Source organism: Eptesicus fuscus, chromosome 8 (genome assembly GCF_027574615.1).
Source record: "Eptesicus fuscus isolate TK198812 chromosome 8, DD_ASM_mEF_20220401, whole genome shotgun sequence".
Lineage (NCBI taxonomy): Eukaryota > Metazoa > Chordata > Mammalia > Chiroptera > Vespertilionidae > Eptesicus > Eptesicus fuscus.
This window is the reverse complement of record NC_072480.1, coordinates 77,243,101-77,263,958: the sequence shown is the minus strand read 5'-3', so window position 1 is coordinate 77,263,958 and position 20,858 is coordinate 77,243,101. Positions and strand designations below refer to the sequence as shown.

The following is a 20,858-nucleotide window of genomic DNA, read 5'->3' as shown; positions in this document are numbered from 1 at the left end:
AAGAATGAGGGATTCAGGAGATTGGGGAGGGTCTGTGTTCCCACGGCCTCAGTGGCAGTCTCTGCCAGGTTACCACCTTAATGAAGCAAATACCTACCTCTGTTAGGGAATCATGAGGACTAGCACCTACAGATAAGGCAGTGTTGCATAATAGAGAAAGTAAAGGCTTGTTTTTTTTTTTTCTTTTTAGAGTTTAGGCTTATTTGTTTACTAGAGGCCTGGTGCATGAATTCGTGCACCAGTGGGGTCCCTCAGCCTGGCCTGTGCCGTCTCACAATCTGGGACCCCTTGGGGGATGTCGGACTGCTGGTTTTGGCCTGATCCCCAGAGGCCTGCGGGAATCAGCCAAAACCCGCAGTCTGACATCCCCCGAGGGATGTAGTAGTGCACCAAGCAGCAGGCGGCTGGGGAGGAGCCCGAGTTCCGGCGCCTCGCTGCTCCTGCTCATCCTGCCCTGCTGCGCCTGCCCCTGCTGGGCTGCTCGGTAGCGCTGCTGCGGAGACAGGAGAGGCTCGTGCTGCCTCAGCTGCGCTCACCAGCCATGAACTTGGCGGTGCATCCACTGTGGGAGTGCACTGATCACCAGGGGGCAACTCCTGCTTTGAGCGTCTGCCCCCTGGTAGTCAGTGTGCATCATAGCGACTGGTCGTTCGGTCGCATAGGCTTTTATATAGATTTATTTATCTTCATTGTTGAAAGTATGACAGATGTCCCCCATTTTCCCCCAATTGACTCTCTCCACCCTATACCCGCCCTTCTCACGCCTTCACCATACTATTGTCTGTGTCCATGGGCTATGCATATATGCATATAAGTTCCTCAGTTAATCTCTCCCCACCCACCTTCCCTCTGAGATTCGTCAGTCTGTTCCATGCTTCTATGTCTCTGGATCTATTTTGTTCATGAGCTTACATTAGATTCCACATATGAGTGAAATCATGTGATACTTTTCTTTCTATGACTGGTTTATTTAGCTTAGCATAATGCTCTCCAGGTCCTTCCATGCTGTCTCAAAGGATAAGAGAGCTTTCTTTGTTACAGCTGCATAGTATTCCATGGTATAAATGTACCACAGCTTTGTTATCCACTCATCTATTGATGGGATCTTAGGTTTTGAAGTCAGAAAAATCCCAGTTTTACCATGTACTAGTTGGGAAGGTTTCCTAACACCTTTGAGCCTCACTTTCCCCATTTGTAAAATGGGAATATTATGCATGTATCCATAGCATTGTTGTGGGTGTCAGATAAGTTCATATGTAATGCAGTTAGCACAGTGTATGGAACGTGATAGGTGTGCAGTTGAGGTTTCATGGCGGATGTGTCCAGTTGAATACACCCATGTTTCCTTAGCATGTGGTTTACCTTTAGTAATCCTCCCACAGTGATCTCTAAGGGAGTCTTGTCAGTGGTTCTGCCTTCCTATCTTTTTCCTTTTCCATCTCTAGCTTGAACGACTACCTTTTTGGGGAACATGATGTGTGTAACTGCTAAGGAGACAATGTACTTCCCAGAGCCAAGGATCACACTTTTAGTAAGTTCTTTAGTAGGAAAAGAGGGAGGAGCTGAGCCATCCTGTGGCTCTTCACCTGCAGTTTGGCATTCCTAGGACCAGACTTTTAGAGGCTGGATGAATGTAAACTACAGTGTGTAGATGAAAAACTAAACCTTTCTCTTCAAGTTTTTGGTGTGAGAAGAACAAATTAGATGATTAATAAACATATGGAAGTATGAGCTAAAAGTCTACTTAGTCTCATTATTAAAACAAGAGTGGTTTGGACAAGCAGCTTTTTGGCTTCTCGAATCCCAGTCTGGTTCAGCCTTCTCGCCTCCACTCCAGCCTCCACCATGGCCACAAGGGTGATCCAGAAGACCTACAAGGTGTCCCCCTCTGGACCCCGGGTCTTCAGCAGCTGCTCGTACTCCAGTGGACAGGGCACTTGTCCGTCCTTTTCCCATGGAGGCAGCAGCTACCGAGGTGGCCTGGGCACCAGCGTGAGTCTGGCCGGAGGTTACGGCGGGGCTGGGTGTATGGGGAGCATCACAGCTGTCCCAGTGAATCAGAGCCTGCTGAGCCTCCTGAAGCTGGAGGTGGACCCCAACATCCAGGCCATGTACATCCAGGAGAAGGAGCAGATCAAGACCCTCAACAACAAGTTTGCTTCCTTCATCGGTAAGGTGCGGAGCCTGGAGCAGCAGAATAAGATTCTGGAGACCAAATGGGACCTCCTGCAGCAGCAGAAGATGACTCGCAGTAACATGGACAACATGTTTGAGAGCCTTATCAACAACCTTCGGCGGCAGCTGGACACGCTGGCTCAGGAGAAACTGAGACCCGAAACAGAGTTTGGCAGCATGCAGGGACTGGTGGAGGACTTGAAGAATAAGTACGAGGAGGAGATCAACAGGCACACAGAGATGGAGAATGAATTTGTCCTCATCAAGAAGGATGTGGTTGAAGCTTCATGAACAAGGTAGAGCTGGAGTCCCGCCTGGAAGGGCTGACCGATGACATCAACTTCTACAGGCAGCTGTGTGAAGAGGAGATTTGTGAACTGCAGTCCCAGACCTCCGACACATCTGTGGTGCTGTCCATGGACAACAACCGCTCTCTGGACCTTGATGGCATCATCGCCGAGGTCAAGGACCCGTATGAGGACATTGCCAACCGCAGCTGGGCTGAGGCTGAGACCATGTACCAGATCAAGTATGAGGAGCTGCAGATGTTGGCTGGGAAGCATGGGAATGACCTGCGTCGCACGAAGACTGAGATTTCTGAGATGAACCGGAACATCAGCTGACTCCAGGCTGAGATGGAGGGCTCAAAGGTCAGAGGGCTTCCCTGGAGGCTGCCATCGCTGATGCCGAGCAACGTGGGGAGCTGCCCATCAAGGATGCTCAGTCCAAGGTGGCTGAGCTGGAGGCCGCTCTGAGAAATGCCACGCGGGACATGGCCTGGCAGCTGCGCGAGCACCAGGAGCTCATGAATGTCAAGCTGGCCCTGGATGTGGAGATCGCCACCTACTGCAAGCTGCTGAGGCCAAGGAGAACCGGCTGGAATCTGGGATGCAGAACGAGAGTATCCACACCAAGACCACCAGCGGCTACTCAGGTGGGCTGATGACCCCATCTATGGGAACCTCAACTATGGCCTGGGCTTCCAGGCCAACTTGGGCTCTGGCGGGAGCTCTGGCTGCTTCAGCCGCACCAGCTCCTCCAAGACGGTGGTTGTGGAGAAGATGGAGACCCACGATGGGAAGCTGGTGTCTGAATCATCTGATGTCCTTCCCAAGTGAATGATGACTGCGGGCCCTCCTGTCCTCCAAGCCTTGGGAAAGGAGCTGTGCCCGGAAGCTGTGGGCACAGGAAGCCCCGCCTGAGGCTCAGCCCCAGTCCTCGGCTCACCCTTGGGGCGGGGGGAGTTTACTGCCTGGGGGACCGCCTCTTTCCTGTGCCCCCAACTAAAAGTCAAATCAAGTTTCTCCCCCTCCCCCAAATGAAGTCTCAACTGGCTCTGCCAACCCTAAAAAGAAAGAAAGAAAGAAAGGAAGAAAGAAAGAAAGAAAGAAAGAAAGAAAGAAAGAAAGAAAGAAAACAAAACACAAGAGTGGGTTAGAATAATGGGGATTTCACATTATTATTTAGATGGCAAAGAAAATTTATTAAGGATATCCAGAAAGACCATGCTGGTGACTTAGCCCCAAAGCTTCCCCCCCCCCCCCCTGCATGCTAAAAGACAGAGAAGAAAATTTAAGTGGCTGAGAATAAGACCATGAGATGGAAAGCCAAATTATAAACTCATTTCAACTCTTGGCCTGCAGGCTCTGGAGTAACATTTGTTGTCAAGGACGGAAAACAACCCAGATCCGGGTCCATGCGATTATTCCACTTTGGCATTGCTGCCTTTCTGCCAACTGCAATTCCATTCAGACATAGATTAATTAGCCAGGCGGGGAGGGAAGTACACTCCGGGAGATCAAAGCCAGAAGGGGCAGGGCTGCAGCTGCAGCCTGTAGAGGGCGCTGCCAGGGGGCCGGAGAGAACCCACTGGACCGGCCGCTTGAACAGGAAACCCACCGACGGCAGCGTGTGGATGCCCATGGACTCCAAACCTCTATAGCGATGCACCTCATTCTCCTGCTGACCTTGGTCATGTCCGTGCCTCAGAGAAAACCTTCCAACTGAGGTGAAGGAAGACATGAGATGGTGGCAGATCAGCTTCAGCCTCCAGGAGGTTGTCCCCGTGAAGAAAGGGGCTAGTGGATGCAGGCCTGAGTGGGTTAAGTCTCTCCCTCTGAGCGCCTTTTTTAATTCTTGCAGCAAAACGGGCACAATAGTACTTTTTTTTACTTTTCGCTATTACTTGAAGTATAAGGACAGGTGAGATAAAATCTGAAAACTCTTGGGAAAGACCGGCTCCGCGGTAATTCATTGAAGATAGCGTTATTAACACACCGACCAGGAGGGCGTAGTCCCTTTTCCAGGATATTTCCCTTGCTTTGGCTTCCAGAGTGCCTTGCTTGTTATCTCTTTTTCCATCTGTTTTTTATCTTCCTCGACACATCTATGTCCTCCAGTGGAATCCCTTCGAGGCAGGGCTGGTGTGGGGGCACGTGGTGTGGCCGAATCTCTCCCGCCTCATTCTGCTGGGAAGACTGCGAGGGCGTTCGGCCCGGGGCGGGCGGGCGGGCGGGCGGGGTTGGGGCTGCTGTCCGCTGTCCCGAGGGGGCCGGCGGCGGCGTGCACGCCCACCCAGCCCGGAGCGGAGCTGAGCTCCTCCGCAGCCTCAGCAGCGGCGGGGGCAGCAGTGGCTGCGCGGGGCAGGGCCGAGCGGCCGCGCTGCGGGCTGGTCCTGGGAATCTGGCTCTCCTGCCTCCCCTCCGGATTCTTTCGAAACGTGCGATCCCTTCCCTTCCCTCCTGGAAAACTTCCAGGAGGATTTGCTGTGTTTTTTTTTTTTAAATCATTGCATAGAACCCTTAGACAACCTGGTGGCGCTGAGCGCGGTCCTTTCAGAGGGGGGCAGCCCTTCCGCTCCTGCCCCCACCTGGCAGCCGGCGGCCTCAGTGCCGCTCCAGCCGCCGAGCCGAGCGGCCGCGAGTTAGGGAGGACGCAGCGCGCTGGCCAGGGGCACGTTTCTTTTTTTTTTTTTTCTCTCTCTCTCTCTCTCCTTTTCTTTTTTCTTTATCAAGTAGATATGAGTCCTCCGCTTTGCTTTTACATACACTTCTTCATGGCTTTCACTATTTATTAAACCTTGATTCTGTGATTTTTTTTTTAAACAAATGCTTTTTATTGTACCCGTTAAGATAGGGAAGGGAAAAATACCATTCTAATTTTGGGGGCAATACTTTAGATGCATTGTATTTTAAGTCGTGAGTGGCTTAAAATTTTACCACCTACCTTGAAGACATGGAAATTCACGGGGGCTACCTCCTATTTCTTTTCTTTTCTTTATTTTATTTTTTATGTTGTGTATTTTAGAGTCCTTCCCATGTCAAGCAGAGAAGCCGAAGTATTTTTACCCAGTAGAGGAATGATGTAGTTCCATCCACAACCTTCTTTTCTTATATGCTTCCAGGTAAGTGAGTCTGTTAATCATAAATTACTTAAGAAATGAGCTTTGCATGGTTTGATTGAACTCGGTATTCTGGCTGTGTTTGAAATATGTTAATTTCATTTCACTCTCAATAGTTGGATTAATAGCAAATTATTATTTTAAGATATGAATACTTTTTCAAAGTAATGAAATTACGTGGCTGCTTTGAACCCTTTTATTCATTTTGTAAAGGCTTGTAATCTACATTTGACTTTACCAACTTCTTCAGAATTTCTCTCTTCCCAAAGTAGCAAATGACTTAAACCAATCATGTACTTAGAAGAACGACATGATTCTTTAAAAAAAAAACACAACTGTTCTTATGAATAGGAACATTTGTTCTCCTTTTGGAAGTTGTGACAGAATATTAAGTTTTCTCAAATATTTAGCCCATAATTTTTGACCATGTCACAAAATAATTATTTAAATAAAAAGGCTTAGGAAATTGAAGAATGATCATCCTTTCTAACTTATAACATCGTAGGGGTATACTTTCTAGAACTCTGGGAGACTCGTCCCCTAATGGATTACATGGTTGGTTTTAGTGTGGGGACCAATGTAAATCTCTGGAACGTTGCTTTAGTTCGGCTCTTGTAACCAGTAATTTTGTGTTTCTCTGCAATAAGATATTTTATTACAACTGGCAAAACTAAACTTTTAAAAAAAGGAACCTTGGGACATCATAGATGTTGAAATGCAGCAGTATGAATTGGGAAGTTATAAATATGGTTCTTATCTTCAGCAGAGCAAACCTTCCTTGGTTTTCTTTAGAAATTAGTCAATAGACATCATAATGAAAATAGGTAAGCTGTGCTCAGCATGTACTTATCACCAAGAAAACTCCCTTCGCTCTTCCTCTTCATTTAACACGCTTCTATGGAGGTTTTGTTCACGATTTTGTATTTTTTGTTTTCACTTTTGTTACACTGGCTATGATTAAAGAGTGGAAGTCAAAACATTTGATTTTGTATTAGTGAAGTGCTTTGTACTAAAACAATAGAGTATGAGGAGTTTAAAAGGGCTTGTGTCTGAGTTGCTAAAAATAGAAAAATAAAAACAACCTTGGCCAGAGGTTAATAATACACGCAAAAATAACCAAAGAATAATTTTTCACAAATTCTTTTCTGAGTAGAAGGTCAAGAGGTTAAGAGGACTGAGTGATTTAGGGCCAACCTGTGGGGCGTATGGAATTGTTCTAACTTTAGGTTTTGTGACCTTTCATGTTTTTGTGAATGGCTTGGATGATGTAGAAGAGAACAATGTCATTAGAATACAATGTAGACTATAATTATTAAAACCCTGAGATAACTGTATGAAAGAACCAAAGTAAACGATTGAGGTCTACTTGGGCCAATGCAAAGTTATAGGATGTTTGTGCTCTAATATGAAGCTATTAGAGTAGCAAGACAGGAAGTGCTTGGAGGGGGGCGGGGAGTGGGAAGTAAAAGGGCAGGCTGGACATCACAAGGTGGGTTTGAGTGATGGTCACGGTGCTGTGGCTCCCCCGGCAGAGAAAGAGGACGTTACCAGACAGAGAGCCGAGTCTCCACCGGGGCCGTATTAGCCTGGGAGAGTCAGTTTTCCAGGAGTTGCTCCTATTGACTGAGTCTTTTATAGACTCAGAGTGTGGACCTTCAGCAGACCTGCAGGAAATAAACGATAAATTGGGAAAAGTGTCAGGGTTGTTTCTCCCTCTGGTGGGCAGAAAATCCATACCAATGCATGGAGGTCATGGAATGCAATCAAGGACAGGGTTGATTGTGAAACGGAATTTTTGGACTGGAACCCGGATTCTTTGTCCGCCGGAATCGAAGAATGAGTCCACGGACAGAGAGTAGTATAGCAAAGGTGGAGATTTGTCGAAGAACAAGTACTGACTCCCATATGGGGGAGAGGGAAAGAGTCCCACAGAATGGACTCCCAAGTTGGGAGGGGTCAAAGGTCCTACTGAGTTCCTTTTCCCTATGGCTTATGAAGGCTGCAGATCCTGGTGCCTTGATATCCCCTCTGATTGGTCACTATTCCCTTAGACTGGTTACTATAGTAACTCCTGGGCTCAAAGGTTGAACCTCACGTGGGACATGTGAGGTTCCCACCCGCCCCCTTCCTTATTATTTTCCTATTCCCCTTGGGCTTTCTTCTCCTTCTGGATGAAGGGCTTCCTTCTCTTTATTTTGTAACTATAGACATTTTGCTGTTCCCAGTTCCCTCATTCTATAGAAATGTACCTGTTGCAGCTTCTCAGCTTCCCTATTCTATGGAAATATACCTTCTGCTGCTCTGCAGCCCTGTGCATCCTCCATGGTCCCCTTAATTTCCAACATTTCCTAAACCTGTCCTATTTTACCCCCAAAATTCCTGTTTCAATTGTTTGATCCAAATATTTAATAACATTAGGCCATAAAAAGTTTGCAATACGTACATCAAGCATGTCAAACTTGCAGCCCACAACGAATATTTTTGCAGCCCAGCTAATATAACAGTATGTAAGAAATATTTTAATAAAAATTTCATAACTTAATTTTTACAATATCCTGTTATACATAACTAGAGGCCCAGTGCATGAAATTCATGCACCTGTCTGGGGGTCCTCAGCCTGGCCTGCGCCTTCTTGCAGTCTGGGAGCCCTTGAGGGACATCCTTAGTGCTGCCTCTGAGGAAGGAGAGGCTTCTGAAACTGCTGCTGCGCTCGCTAGCCGTGAGCCCAGCTTCTGACTGTGAGAGCGCACTGACCACCAGGGGCCAGCTCCTGCATTGAGCATCTGCCCCCTGGTGGTCAGTGTGTGTCATAGCAGCCAGTCGTTCCGCCATTTGGTTGATTTGCATATTAGCCTTTTATTATATAGGATTATTAATAATGAACTACAACGTTCGCTAATGACTGATTACAATAATCGTGTTGCATTCATTTTCCTTAACGCGCCTTACATGCAGGTGCACCATTTCTCTCCACTAATATTAGCAGCGAATATTTTAGCAGCCAATTGCCACGTCATTAGTCTTGGACTGACTTGTTTGATGTGGGCAACAGGAAATATTTCACTTTTGGAGAACAAGAAAAATAGGTTTATTTGTGTTATGCTTATTAATTTGTGCAGTTATTCAGTGTCTGGTAAGTTAATGTTCAAGAAAAAAATATTAATTTTTATTAAAATGTTCTATTATTTTATGTTAACAATTACATTTATTTCAGCCCTTTGTATTCAGCATGTCTCTATCAAAATAAACCTACGTTTCTATGAAAATTGAAGCTTTTGTTTTTTTTGCGGCCCACATAAACTTAAACCTTGTTTGTTTGGCCCGTGTTAGCCTTTGAGTTTGACATGCTTGACGTACGTCCTTGTGTCCTATACATGTCCTTCACAGAGCCTGTTCAACCATGGTTCCTTCTCAGTGAATTGCTACTCATCATGTTTTTACCCCATCTTGTTGGTGTATTTCTTTCTTTCTTTTTTGTAAAAAAAAGTACTGTATTTTCCGGCATATAAGACAACTTTTTAACCCAGGAAAATCTTCTCAAAAGTTGGGGGTCGTCTTATACGCCGGGTGTCATCTTATAGGGCGGGTATATCCCAAACTCTATATTTTAACTAGAAAAGTTGGGGGTCGTCTTATATGCCCAGTCGTCTTATACGCTGGAAAATACGGTATGTTTTTATTGATTTTAGAGAGGAAGAGAGAGGGACAGAGAGATAGAAACATCATCGGTGAGAGAATCATTTATTGGCTGCCTCCTGCACACCCCCTACCAGGGATCGAGCACGTAACCTGGGCAGGGAACCGTGACTTCCTGAGAGTAGTATAGCAAAGGTGGAGATTTGTCGAAGAGCAAGTACACACTCCCATATGGGGAGAGGGAAAGAGTCCCACAGAATGGACTCCCAAGTAGGGAGGGGGGAAAGGTCCCACTGAGTTCCTTTTCCCCATGGCTTATGAAGGCTGCAGATCCTGGTGCCTTGATATCCCCTCTGATTGGTCCCTATTCCCTTAGACTGGTTACTATAGTAACTCCTGGGCTCAAAGGTTGAACCTCACATGGGACATGTGAGGTTTTCCTCCCCTCACATGTTTCATAGGTCGACGCTCACCATTGAGCCACACTGGTGGGGTATGTTGGTGTTTTGTCTCTCCCTATCCTGAAATGCATCCACATTTCCACACATCCTTAATCCCAGTCCTCCTGTCAAGGGAAAGGTGTATTGTCTTGCAAGCTGTGCTCCTAATCACACCCTTTCAGGTGTCCCACCTTCCATCTCTCTCTCTTGCCTGTCCCTCCCCCACCCATTGTGACTGCTGGAAGCTGTGTTGGTCACCAAATGCTTTTTTTCTACCTGGAATGCTTTCTTCCTTCCCATCCTCCCACCCCCAACCCAAGGAACTTTTACTCATCCTTCAGCAGCCATCTGTGGAGCATTCCTGTACAGGTATCTCAACACTTAGAACAGCAGTCGCCAAGCGGTGGTCGCACAGACCACTGGGGGTCCATGAGGTCTGAAAGGTTGGCGACTACTGACTTAGAAAAAGCTCCTGGCGCCTATGAGACACTGAAGAAAGGAATGAATGGGTGACAGGGTGAGTGAGTGAGTGAGTGGAAAAGTGAACAAAGGGATGTCCTGGACCTGAAGGTGCCTCTTTTTATTCCGTTAACCCCTTCCACATTCTTCTATACTGGCATGTGTCATTGCATTATCATCGCTGTTTGCAGGATGGTCTCTTGGACTCAGACCTGAGCAGGACACAGGTCTTGGTCTTCTCATTTTCATGGTCTAGTTCAGGCGTCCTCAAACTACGGCCCGCAGGGCCACATGCGGGTGTTTTTGCCGTTTTGTTTTTTTACTTCAAAATAAGATATGTGCAGTGTGCATAGGAATTTGTTCATAGTTTTTTTTAAACTATAGTCCGGCCCTCCAACGGTCTGAGGGACAATGAACTGGCCCCCTGTTTACAAAGTTTGAGGACCCCTGGTCTAGTTAGTTCCTGTGTAGTTCCTGGGGAATAGAAACTCTGTAGACAATAACCTTATAGGTCTTTGCAGTTCTGTGAGCCCCTGTGATACGACTACCAGATAAAATAAAACAGTAGTAGATTCAATATTTTTTGGAACGAAGCAGGTGTTGTAAGTAAATACTAATACAAAACTATAATGTAGTAACTTGGCAAGTTGCTCATATTTGAAAAGGTAAGAGACTTGAGTAGATCACTTAGTGTTTGATAAAGTGGCCTTCTTTTGGACATGTTGTAGGCTTTAAGAGTATCCTATCTAATAAAGAGGGAATATGCAAATTAACCATCACGCTCTCACAAAGATGGTGCCCACAGCGGAGGTGGGGTTTCCGTAACACAGTATGGCTGCACCCACAGCGGAGGCCGAGTTCCCGTAATGAGCCTTAACGAGCAATCAGCAGGGACCTGAGGCTGCGTGGAACCAGGCCGGGGTGGGTGACCTGAGGCGGCACCCTTGACTGGGGACCTCAGGCCGTGCACCCTGCCTGGCAGGGCTTGACGAGGGACCTCAAGGCGTGCTCCCTGCCCCAGCCCAGCAGGGCTTGACAGGGGACCTCAAGGTGCGCCCCCGCCCCGGTGCTGGGCTGGGGGACCTTAGGCCGTGCCCTATGCCCCGGGTCAGGGGACCTGAGGCTGCACCCCCCCCCCCTACCCGGCGGGGCTTGACAGGGGTGGGGCTGGCCGGGTCTGGATCTCTCCCAATGGGGGTGGGGCCGGCTGGGTCTGGGTCTTGCGTGATTTTGAGGCACACGCAGGTGGGTGGGGACTTGACTCTGGGTCCTGCGGCGTGCCCCAGACTCTGACAGGAGGGAGATTTTCATATACATTTTACTAATTTTCTTTCATCTCTGACACTTCTATTATAGAGAAAGGGCAAATAGCAAGATTAAAATATTCCTCTAATTCCCTTTTAATGTGCACGAATTTCGTGCACCGGGCCACTAGTTTCCATATAATGGAATGTGTGACATCAGGTCTGTGAGCTTTTAATGAATTTCAGCTTTTGCTGCTAGGCTTTTAATGTGCACCTCTGAGCCATCATTTGTTTTCAGCTACTCCAGCCAAGGGCCAGGAGATTCATATTGGCACCAGAATGGGTATCCAGCGATGCCTGACTTCTGGTGGATTTTCATTTCTTCCTATTGATTGACACTTAATTAGGCCTTGTGTATTTTTTTCCTTTCTGTTCCTTTGAGGCCCTGCCTATTGAGATTTTCTTTTCATCGAGTTAGTATCTCGCCTCTGAGGCTGTGCTTCACCCTCTCATGTCCACGTCTCGTTCTGCTGTCCCTTCTTGGCAGTGCCTCTCCTTCCTCTGTGTCATCCTGACTGTTCCTTCTGTAGGACTCAGCTCTGGGAAGCCTTTCTAGAGCCTTGGCCTCGGGTGGGGCTGGGCCATTGTGTCCCTCTCGCACCTCTTTTCCCTGTTACTTACAGTTGTTTACCTGTTAGATACCTGTCCTTTGGCCATCGATGCCCTCAAAGGAGGCACTGTCTCTGCATGGTCAGTAGGTAGCATACATTTGTTCATATTCATATTGGAAAACAGATGTTTGAATGAACTTCCGGTATGTGAAAGCCCTCATCAGAGCCCAGCAGTGTCAGTATTTTAACTTGCTGAGTGCTTCACAGTGTACCCTTCTTTCCTCTACCTTCCTTCTTTTTAACATTTGTATTTTCTGTGCTGCCATGGAGGGGAGGGAGTTGAACCCAGGTGGTCTGGCTCCAGCCCCAGTGCCTGCTTACTTAAATTGTTTAAAAAGTAAGTCAAAGAAGGCTGGAAGCAAACCAAATTTCCATCGATAAATGAGTGGATAAAGAAATGTGGTGTGTGCATACAATGAAATAATATTCCACCTTAAACAGAAAGGATATTCTGACACATGCTACAACATAGATGAATCTTGAGGACATTATGCTAAGTGAAAGAAGCCAGTCACCAAAGGACTTGATTCCACTTATATGAGGTGGCCGTCAGATTCTTAAAGACAGAGTAGAATGGTGGTTGCCAGAGGCTGAGGGGAGGATGGAGTGTTGTTTAATTGGTAAAGAGTTTCAGTTTTGCAAGATGAAAACTTATGGAGATTGGTGGCACAACAATGTGAATGTACTTAACACTATTGAGCTGTATATTTAAAAATTGTTGAGATGGTAAATCTTATGTTGTGTGTATTTTACCATAGTTAAAAAAAAAAAGTAAGTTAAAGACATTACTTTAAAAAAATATAATTAATCTTTTTGTCAACTAATGATTATTGGTGCCAATTCAACACCAGCAGGTATCCCCAATTGGGGGTGCAGTGAAGAAGGAAACTTATTCAGTGCAAACAGCTCAATTGTGATACAGCTTGGCTGTGAGGCAGCCCTGGGGCTAGGCGGCCAGGGCCAGGCCCCTCTCTGGTTAGATTGCTCTTCTCTGTGCTGGTCTGCTCTGTTCTGCTGAGACATTCTCCCGTTTTTCAGCTCAGCCAGGGAGACAAAGTCTTCAGTCTTAGGTGGGAAGGGAAAGTGTGCTCTCAGAGCCAGAAGGGAGCTGGCTTATATGGACAGAAGTCCCCATCCCTGGTCCCGTATTGGTCTGTCCTCATGCAAACAAGGACTCCAAATCCTCACAACTTGATTGGTCCAAAAGGCACTGTCTTGATTGTTCTGGTTGGTTGAGCTGAGCAGTTCTGATTGGATGGTAAAAGTCTCAGTCCTATTGGTTGAAATAGGATCTCAGGAACTCCTTTGTATGTTTGAAATAGGATCCTAGGAACAGTGCGGGCAGGCAGTTCAGTGCAGAGGCAGGTAGTTCAGTGCAGCCTTCTCCATGAAGTGCAGTCTGCATGAGAGGCCCCTGTGTAGAAATGGCTATGAGGATCTTTAAAAAAAAAAAAAAAATTGATTCCAATTAGCCACCAGGAGCCCTTCTTAGTAGGTGTCTTTTTTCTCAAGGTTCACACTTAAATAAATAAATCAATCAAAAGGGATTTATTTTATTTGGAGACTTTTCTTTCCCTGAGCTTTATTTTTCATTTGCTCAAATTTTAAAATCACTTTTTATTTTAAAGTATATTATGTAATAAAACAAACTGTATTTACATTGATAAGATCTTTGAAATTTAATTTTAGACCTTGTTATTTCTTTTCTTAATTTGCTTATATTTGCAGTTAAAATCTGATTCAAAATTACCCACTTCCTCCCTTGTTTTTCTTCAACAAACAGGATCTTATTGCTCATCCAGAAATGCTTGTATGACACTTAAAAATTTATTTTTATGATTAAGAGCAGAAATGTTTGGTCTGACGCAGCAAGAGGGCATGACAAACTCCAGGCTTTGATTTGACTGTTCTAAAGAGCCAGCTATTTGTCTTTTTTTTTTTTTTTTTCATCACACTAATGGACCTTTCATGTGGAAAATCATGACTCTAAAACTGTAAATTACACTCTGGTGCTTGAAAGAGCACCATTTCAAAATGTTTAGCTGACACTTAGGAAGCAGTTCTCTCTTCACTGAAAGGCCCTGACCCGCTGTGTAATAGCTTTCCTGAAGAATTGAGAGTGAACCTTGAATCCGGTCAGCCTAGGTTTGCAGAGAAGGGAAGGCAAGGAGCTGATGGGGCTGTGTGTGTGAGGGTTGGGGGGCACACGGGGATGAAAATCAGAGATGGAGGGTGGACAAATGAAATAATTTTAACCTGGAAAGTTGCAGCTCAATTGTTACTTAGATTTTTATAGCATTACAGACATGATCATATGGTCAAGGTCACCAGAAAAAAACATTCAATCCAAGTTGATGTTTTAATTTTTTTCATGAAGTTCTTTAAAAATATATATGGTAATTAGAAATATTAATGTTTACATGTAAGTATTTTAATAAAGAGTTGCATATTTTCGCCCGGCTGGAGTGGCTCTGTTGGCTGAGTATTGTCAGGTGCACCAAAAGGTTGCTGGTTCTATTCCAGTCAGGGCACATACCTAGGTTATGGGTACGAATGGAAGGCAACCAATTGATACTTCTCTCTCACATCTCTCCCTCTTCTCTCTTTTCCTCTCTCTAAGCATGTCCTTGGGTGAGGATTTAAAATGAAAAAAGAGTTGCATATTTTCAATTCAAGAAACACATATTGAGACTTACTACGTGTTAGGGTTTGAATGCACTTTGTGGTTACCAAGTGCCAGTTCTTGGATTGGAATCCAGTCTCTGGTGAAGGTGTCAGTCATCTGCAGAGAAAGGAGAAAAATACAGTGAAGTTTTCAAAGAGGTAATATTCACTTTAAAGGAATAACGTTTACTTTGAAGTTCTGGTCTTTTTTCTTACGTATTAAAATTTGAAATACCTATTCTTTAAGAATATAATGGTAGTTAATATTTAAAATTCTATTTGTTGGCAAATTAAAGTGTTGGATATAATTTAGTAGGATTCTTGGTTCCAAGAAACAGAAATCAACTAGACTCACTTACACAGGAAGACAATCTGTTGGGAGAATTTCCCAGAGAATTGATAGGAGAACCAGAATCTCATATACAGTATAATAAACACTGGCAGCCAGGGCTGCTTGTACCTTTTAAATATGTTTTCTAAGTTTATGATATGTGTGAATAGCCCACTTTGTCCCAAGCCTGTGAGATATATGCCAAGAAATAGAGGTCTTGATAGGGGGAGAAAGGGATTAAATGAAAAGTAGATTAAGGACCATCACACAATTTATGACATGTGACTTTTATAATAATTTATTGCAACAAAGCGAAATAAAACACTTATCTATAGCCTTGTCCTAATTTGGGTTCTGACCTACAGTTGGAGTGAGAACTGTACTTGGGTGTAGATTAGCTGATTACATATGGGCTGGTTGAATGGAACCTCCTGAAGTTTTGATAAGGAAGGTGATAAAATGGCAAAGGATTTAAGTCTTCAGTTCATTTCAAACAGTATTTTTCTTCTAACCTCTTTTCTTAGTCTATAACTTCCCCCTCAAGGAACGTCTCTAAATTTTCCCCGAGTAAAATCAGGGAGAAAGTTGAGACAAAAAAGTAGATGAATGAAAGAAGATAACTAAAAATGTTTTAAAAAATATGTTTTTACTGATTTCAGAGAGGAAGGGAGAGTGATAGAAACATCAATGATGAGAGAGAATCATTGACTGCCTGCCTCCTGCATGCCCCCTACTGGGGGGATCAAGCCCACAACACAGGCATGTGCCCTTGGCCGGAATTGAACCTGGGATCCTTTAGTCCACAGGCCGACACTCTGTCTACTGAGCCAAACTGGCTAGGGGCAAGAAGATAACTGAATTTGAGGAAGAGTCAAAAGTGCATCAGAAAAGTAGCTTCTTGGTTACCCTATTTGCTACACTTCTAATTTCCAGTTATCCATTGTCTCATTTTGGTTTGGGGAACAAAATCAAATTACGCAGCCACCAACGTGATATTTGTATTCAACGTGATAGGTGTATACAGGTAGTTTTACTTCCCTTTGAAGCAGAATGAAGGTGATACTAGACATTCCCTTTCTACTGAGTTTCTTCTTTAAGTTAGGGGTGCACATGGCTATTGAGCAGTTTGGTGTTGGGGTCATTCTTGAGTGTTTCTGGAGGAGAGGCAGTGTGGCGTCACAGGGCTCCGGACTCAGGATCGGAACCTTAGTACGACTCCTTATTAGCAACGTGAGTCAGTACAAATTACTTGTCCCCTCTGCCCTTCCTTTTCTGCATCTGGAAAATGGAATGAATGGTATTTTTTAGAGTTGTTTTAAGGATTGAGATTAATGTTTGTGAAGTACGTGGCACATAGTAGGTATGAAATAAATTCTTATCAACATTAGCATTATATACATTTTCACATTCTGAAACGGGGGAAAAAACATCTCTGTTCATTGGTTCTTCCCTTTTCCTTTCCCTTCTTACATAATTGAGATAATTCATTTGTTTGTTGGATCATTAATTAGTTAATTGGATATCAACCATGAGTCAGCCATTGCAAGGTGCAGGAGATTCCGGGAGGAGGGAGACATCCTTGTCCCCACAGAGCGCACAGAGTGGTCCATGAGCCGCTGCAGCTGAGTGTTCTGGGATGCAGATCCCTCCGTATTTGAACCCTCCACAAAGGTGGCAGCGACCAACGTGGCGTGGGGAGCTGGGACCTGGCGGTCCTGGCCCTTCCACAGGGCCACTGTGGCTGTAGCTGCCACTGTGACTGCTCAGAGAGGTGGCCCAGGAGCTGATCTCTTTTTCCAAATAGCTGCTCTTTGAAAAAGAAACTTCCCTATTTCCACCGTCTTTTGGAGCTTGACCAAAATGTTTAGGTCAGAGGTTTAACTTTCTCAGTTCATGATGCCATTAGTGTCTCATTAATGTTTCCAACACCCTTGACTAAAAGAAATGGCTAACCGTGTTTGGTTTTTGTTTTTCATTAATTAGTTAGGTCCACTAGTTTATGTGTGTGTCCTAACAACTTAGTAGCTGTTTGGGAAAAAAAATACAATAAATTGAAAGAAAAATAGTTTGACCTCATTCGTAAGCCCAATTACTTAATAATGGGATGTGTGCATCTCTTGGGCACTGCCAGCTTCTAAAACGTTGGAATCAGATTACAAACTGCCGCTTCATTTTGGGCAGCAGTTGCTTTTTATCACAGTAACTGCTGCAATGTAGTTTCACAAAGCGGTCATATCATCAGAAGGAATGTAGTAGCTCACTCTAATGTTGAAATGTGAACTACCTTGAGCTAGGAGTTTGCATGATGTCCAACAGGTGTCTAGTAACACAGTGCTTTGCTTAGAAACTGAAACTATTCTGAAGCACACTGAACTCTCTTTGGTGCCCTGGGGTGCCTCAGTGCACAGTTTGAGAACCATCAATTTAGGGATAAGAATCTTTCTGGAGATGTTTTGTAATCTTTCTATAGCCATCAGCCACCCAAATATATGCCTTAAGGACAGGTTAGAGGTTAAATAACTGTAAGGAGTCAGATTTTAATTTCACCACACACGGACAGGAGGCAGAGATGACATTTCAACCTAATTGGCTAAAGATGAAAATTCCTCCTTTCATTTATGATACCTATCAGGGAAAGGTCTGATTTTCACCTCTCAGCCAGCCAGCATTGCACCCTCTTACCAGAGAATCAAAAGATTAGCTGTTTAACTACATTGCTTATTTGATAAGATGTTTTTACTTAAGGTTTTTGCTTGGCTCCCTTATTATTCTCCCCACAGCTGCTTATATTCCATGGAGTGAGAATTTGCTTGTAAAATATTTTAGCATTATCCCCTTCAGGCTTTGGAAGAAAACCAGGGTTATAATAAGGTTTATATCTTTGTGTAACAAGAAACAATAGCTGTGCAAATTAGCTAGATCCTAGTAGAAATTAGATCTAGGTGACATAATAATTGTAATTTTTGTGAGCTTCAGCTATGAAAAGACTTTCCTGATAGGAATTAGGAGATGTTTTAAAAATCGAGGTAGTCTTGCAACAATAACTAGAGTTGACCTGCTCTACCCAGTCCGAGGATTTCAGAGTAGAGGGTCTTGGCAGACAGCTCTCCCATCAAAGGCACCTTCACGATCTTACCCGGCCTATTTTCAAATGAATGAAATCAGGGAGTACGTCACTCTAGCTAATCCTTAAAAGAATGGACTGGCATGGTGTCCTGAAAAGGGCCCCAAACTGGGTGTAGCAGATCTTGGTCCTGCTCCCAGCTCAGCTCTCACAAGCTCGGTGACCTGGGCCAGGCCTGTCCTGTGACGTGCAGGATGCTCGGCATTCCTGGGCCTACTCAGCCATCATGTCAGCCCGAATGTTGTGCGCGCGCCCTCCCCCCGCCAATCCAATATATTTCCAAACACCCTAGACCAGTGATGGGCAACCTTTTGAGCTTGGTGTGTCAAACTTCGCCAAAAAAACTGAGCATAACTCAGGTAGTGTGTCACTTTGAGGAAAAAACTAACTCCAAGACTCTAGTCGCAAATGTTTCATCCTCAGGAGCAGCAAATGTTTCATCCTCGGCATGCAGCCGCATGTCATCAGAAATGGCTACGCGTGTCAGTGCTGACACGCGTGTCATAGGTTCGCCATCACTGCCCTAGACTATTGTGCTTGAGTCAGACTCGAATCCAGTCCTCATTTAGCAGATGAAGAAAGTAAGGCTCAGATTAATTAGTAAAGGGCCCATCTACGGTCAGACATACAAGCACAGCTAGGATCTAGGTCCCCTGCCTGCCTGCCTGGAATCCATGCCATGCACAGAGCTGCCAAAGACATTTCTTTCAGCTCTAACAATTCAGAATTTGGGGGAATCAAAGGGAGATTGGATTTATAATCATGAGTAAACCTTGAAAGAAAATGGAAATGACAAAAATCCAGTTAAATTGCTAAAAATTTAGATTCCTAGATCTAGAATAAAAGCTGCATTGATGGTAGCTTTTTAATCTCTTGTTCATGGCTGTTTCCAACTCCTAGAATACTGCCAGGTGCAGAGGAGACACTCAGCAAATTTGTTGATTGCCTGGGTGCACTCTAATTTATGGGTAATATTTACACTTAGGTGATTAGTATTCCGGAAGGATATAGGTTACTGGATTCTTTTGAAGTTTGCTTAGCTGAACTTCATTTCATGTTGCTCAGAACCAAATAATGACCTACAGAAAAAATAATGTCTGTGATGAATTCTCACTGGCTAGAATATGATATTGAAGGTAGTATTATGATATTAATATCTTTGTCATCACCCTGCATGTGGCTTTTTGTTGTTGTTATGTATTTGAAATGCTGGTCACAAAAGAGAGTACCGTACTTTCTGGCGTATAAGACGACTGGGCGTATAAGATTTTCCTGGGTTAAAAAGTCGTTTTATATGCCGGAAAATACGGTATATTGGACTATATTGGTGGGATTAGATATAATGGATTAGATATATTGGACTACCGTATTTTCCGGGGTATAAGACGACTTTTTAACCCAGGAAAATCTTATACGCCCAGTCGTTTTATATGCCGGAAAATACGGTATGTAATTGATCATAGCTTGTGTTGAGAGTTTACATTTCTGATTCCCAAGGTGGGGAAATCAGAGAAGAAAGCCATGCCTTTGATAACTGCGGCATTACCTGACCCAAAGTTGGAAGGCATCTCTCTCTTAAGGATCTCTCTTACAATGCAGAGGCATTTATGCCCTTAGCACCAGCTCCTAGGATCACAGCATATGGGGCTTCTATTGCATCATCTTTATAGAAGGAGTTTTACTGAAATGTGAATGCACTTGGCAACTTTATTCCAAGAAATTGGGTGATGTGTATACACAGTCTCCTTTTCACTCACAACTTTGTAGATTTTATTTTTCCTTGTGTTCAGACCAAGCTAGAGAAGGAGTGAGTTGTGTAGAGTAGCATCCCAGGTGGGGAGACGTGGGAAACAGGAACCTTATCACCCGATTCCAAACTCACCTCCAAGTGGAGTCAGTTTTCAACCATTGCACCTCCTTGCACTCCAGCCCTGAGGGTGGGAAGGCAAACGTGGTTTGAAATGAATATTTTCAATACATTGTCCTTTCAGGAAACCTCTAGAGACAGTTAATGGACCCAAAGTGTTTTCCAGAGATGGTAAGTGCTATGGATGCTTTTCAAAGGGAGGTTTTGGTGATCAGACACATTTGGAAAAGCTACTCTACCGTGTAGGGTACAAGGCACCTTGGCCTGGTAAAGGTCTGGGAGTTCTAAAGTAAAGACACATTCTGGTTTAACCTCACAGTTCCCGGCTTTCTTCTTCGAAGGCTCCTTTTCCAGCAGGCCATGTCTTAGCCCCTTTAAGAGCAGTGTGCCACCAACCGGCCTTTGAAAATACCGCCCATAATCCAAAACCTGATTCTGAGTTTGCTTTGCAAACTCGTGGTCCTAGACTCAGCCAGCGTTTCTCAGCCTTTGATTTGGAGCTTTCAGAAAATGCACATTTCCCAGCCCATCCCCCGAGTTTCTGATTCTGTGGGTCTGGGCTGGTGCCAGGTTGTCTACATTTTTGAGAAGCTCTGTAAGTGGTCTTTTATGTTTCTAGAGGTTGAAAACCACTCTGCCTGGAAAAGGTTTCTAAGTTCCACCTCTTTTCTCGAAGGCTGCAGTAGGTGTGTCCACTTCATAATTCTTTTTGATGTCGAGCATGCTTCCTAAAGGGACTTGGTTTCGTGTTGAAAGAACACTGATGTGACGCGATGGCTCAGCCTCTGGGCCTCTCCCCCGGGGGCATGCCGGGCCTGGCAGCGCTCCTTTGCAGGTGTGGTCCGGG

At 44.7% G+C, this 20,858-nt stretch overlaps 1 protein-coding gene and 1 pseudogene across 1 annotated transcript in view; both read left to right on the top strand.

Annotated features, from left to right (window-relative positions):
* Window positions 1–1,830: 1,830 nt before the first annotated feature.
* On the top strand, window positions 1,831–3,293 carry LOC103288196 (keratin, type II cytoskeletal 8-like; annotated as a pseudogene).
* A 2,141-nt stretch (window positions 3,294–5,434) lies between these two features.
* CSGALNACT1 (chondroitin sulfate N-acetylgalactosaminyltransferase 1) overlaps window positions 5,435–20,858 on the top strand; it is a 167,475-nt gene continuing 152,051 nt past the window's right edge. The window contains exon 1 of the mRNA XM_028148744.2: window positions 5,435–5,578. The gene's annotated coding sequence lies outside the window, so the exon portion shown is untranslated. The remainder of the gene's footprint in view (window positions 5,579–20,858) is intronic.